This window comes from Excalfactoria chinensis, chromosome 3 (assembly GCF_039878825.1).
Source record: "Excalfactoria chinensis isolate bCotChi1 chromosome 3, bCotChi1.hap2, whole genome shotgun sequence".
Classification (NCBI taxonomy): Eukaryota; Metazoa; Chordata; class Aves; order Galliformes; family Phasianidae; genus Excalfactoria; species Excalfactoria chinensis.
In genome coordinates, this window is record NC_092827.1 from 42,579,611 (window position 1) to 42,584,436 (window position 4,826).

General features: G+C 49.7%; 1 long non-coding RNA gene across 2 annotated transcripts in view; it reads left to right on the forward strand.

Annotated features, from left to right (window-relative positions):
- Window positions 1-4,826, forward strand: part of LOC140250292 (uncharacterized) — a 32,188-nt gene that overhangs the window by 24,893 nt on the left and 2,469 nt on the right. The gene's annotated exons all lie outside the window — the stretch shown is intronic.

Genomic DNA, 4,826 nt, shown 5'->3' on the forward strand with positions numbered 1-4,826 from the left:
CTCTTCTTTCACCCCTACACTTCTTCTTTCAAGCTTATGTTGAGAGCAGCATTGGGTTACAATGGGCTGAATGTTGCTTTTAGGTGGGGATGCACAGGCTGAGCCTTCTTGTACTGGAAATTGCCACTGGAACAAGAAGTTTTGAGACAAGCTACTCAGTAAGACATTAAAAACAGGGAAGTGTGCAGGAGTGAGAAACATGAGTGAGAGGAAACAAGACAGCAAGCTGGTTTGATCCAGATTATCCTTTTTTTACCTCAGGTAGCTCCAGTGATACAGGTCACAAAATCCATGCCACTGTCCAGGCACTGCTTTGAGAGAATGGTGAAACCTGTTTGTCCAGGATCCAACCACCACAGAGTTCTAAAATGCAACCTATACATTACTCCTGGGCCCAGCTTGGAGTCAGCAAGGAGACTGGCCTGCATCTCCACCAACAAACAGAGGCTAGCTGGTTGGTTTTGCCACTTCCTTCAATGTGATTACTTTATAATTGCTTTCCTCTTTATCATACTTCCTGACTGCCTTCCCAGTTTCTATTACTCCTATTTAAAGTCCCCATCTCTTCTCTCTTTTGGGACATCCTTACTACTGGGTTTCTGCTGTTTCAGCTTCTTTACAGCCCCTGCTTCGGGAAAATCATCTCTGTTATAAGACTGGAAGGGAAAACGGACACACAAAAATTATTTGTATGCACATAGTATTTTATTGAGTAAGTCTCAAATAATAACTTTTCCTAAGCGGCCAGTTTTCGTTCATCTCCACTTCTTATGCAAGGAACCCAGAGCAGAGTGATAACATTCTGCTGACCGCAGCAATTCAGTGGTAAAGTGGAGATAAATCTTCTTTTTCCAGATGATTTCTTAGTGTCTTATCCATTGCCCTGTACATGGGGAAAGACACTTTCAAGCATCTGGAATCATTATTGGCAGGGATATCTTTAATCTTCTTAAAAGAGAAACGGTTGGTTGTCTTCTGAGTGCTGTTAATTGGACATCAAAGAAAAATTGGCTCCCGTATTGATACTGAGACTGGATCTCAGTGTTTCTGTATGTCCACCTTATAGGAAAAATCTGGGAGGAAGGCTGCAATGGGTGTTGCACGCCTGTGGCTGTATACATTCCTTCATGTCAGTCAGATGCACACAGTATCTGCTGAGCATTTAAGGGATGCTACCAAATACAAACCCGAGTGGTTTTGGTCGGTACCAAGCCAAGCTGCGTTCTCTCTGCCAGCATAGGGATGAAAGCATCTTTAATGCGTTAGCTACTCCTGGGCTGTTCAGCTCAATCCCCACCAGTGGTATCTTTTTAGAAGTTTTTCTGAGTAAATTGCTTCCTTTGAAGACTGCAGGCTTTTTAACAGCACACTGCAGCACCCGCTGCTTGCTGAAAATCCTGAGGCCAGCACACCAGAGCATTGTGCTGCCAAACATGCCAGTCACAAAACATCAGGTTTAGTGGATTTGAACTGGAGGAAGCTGACAAAAAATAGAATGGACGTGTTGTAAGAGCTGTCAGGCCAAGCAGAAGAAGACAGCTTTAAAGAAAGCCTCAAAGATAGTATTTCCAGAATATAGTCCTTTAGAAGAAGTGGAAAACCCAAAGAATGAACTACAGTCAGAACGAGCTCACTGCAGGTGGTGGCAGTCATGGTTTTTTAAAGATCAATTTTAATTATAAACTAATTATTATTTTTTGGTCCAATGCATTACGATACCTCTTCCTTCAGCCCCAGAAAAACACACTTCTGTGGTCCCTGGAGGCATTCCCACAGCTCTTTTTCCACCTTCATAAGCTAGCATTGCACAGCAGAGAGGACTTTATCGGCCTGACCTGCGGATGGGGTGCTGCAATTCCCTTGCCCCTGGCAGGGCTGAGGCCACTCCTTTCCCAGCAGACAGCCTGCTGGGGTTCACTGTGAGCACCCGTGTTCTGCTGGAGGTGGTGGAGGTTTCCTGGACCCTCCTGTTAGCCTGGAGAAGGTCCCGAGGCCTTCCCACCATGAGCAGGTGTCACAGAATGGCCGCCTTCTGCCACCACAGCTCAGGGCAGGTGCAAGGCTGCTGCTGGGAACCCCCAGTGTCACCGTGCACCAGTGCGTTCAGCTCAGCCTGCAGGGACCTCTGTCATCTGCCGCTGGCACAGATTAAACAGAAGCGACAGCAGGGGAGAAGCTGTTAAATTAAAGCCAAAGAGTAACGAGAGATGTTTGCCTTGTGAGATAGCGCGCACCTGTTCTGCGTGCTGAGCACTCTCCGAGGCCTGCTCGCCTTCCTTACCACGGCTGGCCTTCATGAAAGGCCGTGCAGCTCCCCATTCCCTGCCAGGTCCGGGCATTTCCCTCAGCCTTACCTTGCAGCCAGACCCCCAAGATGGACTGCAGGCTGGGGAGGGGTCCCCACCAGTCCCTGCGGTGAGTCTGCCCCACAGGCTGCCTCCTGCCTGCCCTGCCACTGGTCCTGGGGATGCCTGCCTCATGGCTCTGCTAAGTGGTACCAAGTGATGGCGGCTAGAAGGGCTTCCTGAGAGAAAATCAGCTTCGGAGACAGCATTTCATGTCTTGCACAGAGGCTTTTATAGGATTACCTTTGTACCAGACCCACCATACGGTTCCCTCACTGGAGAGGCCAATGTAGCTTATCTGTGGGATGAAAACATTACCAGGCGTATTTCTGTCACACAGGTGGCTGGCATAAAAAATCTTCACACACATTCGTGTCATCGGAGTTCTGGCAAGCCCACAAGACAGGCTGCTTCTCAGTGAGTTCTGTCTCTCCCTTCATGCTGCCCTCATCCCAGCATTTGCTCTCATTTCGGGCGGTGCATTTCCCTCCCACACCCCTCAGATATGCAGGCTCTGGGGAGCAGCCCCCAGTACCTCTGCATTACTCCATGCGATGCCTTTGTGCCTGCAGCTCAGCAGCTCTTGCTGGCAGCAGTGCCCACCCATGGGAGGGATGCTCGCATGCTGAAAGCTACTGCCTCTCTATTTGCACATGAAGTTAATAACTGACTTAAGAGATCTACAGATGCATTTCTAGGGCTGCTCCTGTTACATTTTTCTCTCTTGGCCCCAAGACTCTTGTTTTCTGTAATTTCCTTCTTAAGCTTCCCTGTCACCCTAATCTCTTTTAACATAAGCATGTTAGTTTTGAAGCTGCCTGCGTGTTTCCAGCCTCTCCTTCCCCCTTACCTGCAGATTATTTCTTTTTCCCCATCCTCTCTCTCCCTACTTGTGTTGTTTGCACAAACCTGCCTTTCCCCACCCTCTTCCTCTCCACAGCTCCCACCATCTGTCTCTCTACAAACACAAAGCTGGAGGGGAAATGATTCACTCGGCTGCGAGCTCATTACTCACACTCTCCCCATCATGGTTTCTGTCCTTGTAGGACGCTCTAACTAATGTAAAGATCAATGGATCCTGGGAATTGCTATTCAATTAGAATAAATAAATAAATAAATAAGAATGCCCCAGCACTTAAATAGACGGGACTCTTTGTACTTCCTCAACACCCGTGCTTTATTTTTCTCCCTCACTCTGCCATCATTGTTTTTCAGACAGGGATCATTGAAACAGAAGAATGGCAATGGTCGCTGGAGCATTTAGTGCAACCTTGTGCATCACATGATGCAGGAATTACTTAATGAAATTCCCTGGCCCAAACCAAGCAAATCTGTGGTAAATCTAGAGCACATATTTTCGGATGACAGCCAGAATGATGAAAGGAATTTACTACCCAGCCTTGCTAATCATTTTGAATGCTTAACTGCTCTCCCTAATATGCGGCTTTGTAAGCAGCAAAACAAACACAGCTTCATTTCCTGCAGCTTTCTCCCCAATGGCCTCAACCCGCACTGTGCACCCCGAAAGCCCCCTCCCAGCTGTGGCTGGGGCAGGTGGGTGAGGGGGGCACGGGGTTGAGCTCACATTCTTGCTGGCTCTGGCAGGCAAGCACAGCACCTCTGGGACCAGGCGGAGGCCCAAATCACACAGCTGCCTCTCCTCACGGCCAGATGTGGGGAACTCGCTGTGTCCTTGCAACCTGTAGGCATGAAGTACACCGTGGGGGACAGCGGTACCTGGGGGCACTGAGCCCAGCACGGCCACCGGGCAAAGGGAGGGGTTGTCCCGCTCTGTGCAGCGCAGCCTCACCTCCAGTGCTGGGTGCTGGGTGGGTGCCACGGTGTTAGAGAGACATAAAGATATTAGGGAATGTCTACAGGAGGGCTACAGAGATGGTGAAGGCTCTGCAGGGCAAGGTGTGTGGGGAGCAGCTGAGGTCCCTGGGATTGCCTAGCGCTGAGCAGAGGAGCTGAGGGGAGCCCTCATGGCGGCTGCAGCTCCTCACAGGGAGCAGAGGGGCGGCGCTGAGCTCTGCTCTGTGTGACAGCGACAGGGCCCGAGGGAACCGCATGGAGCTGTGCCAGGGGAGGGTTAGGAAGTGGTTGTTCACCAGAGGGCAGTGGGCATGGAACGGGCTGCCCAGGGCAGTGAGCACAACCCCTGGCTGCTGGAGATCACAGAGCGCTGGGACAACGCTTTCGGACATAGGGCTTGAATTTCGGGTGGTCCTGTGTGGAGCCAGGAGCTGGACCGGCTGCCTGTGGGTCCCTCTGCACTTGGGATGTGCTCTGATTCTGATCCTGTTCTATTCTGTATTTATTTGAGCTTCTACCTATCAAATGTGGAAGGAATTGGCTTTTGGGATTGGAAGCTGTTTGAGACGGCCTAATCCATAGGTGCCTTCTTTAGAGACCAAACTAGAAATGGGAATATAATTTCTCCTTTCAGCCTCTAGCTTTTGATCTCATTTATGTTTGCAG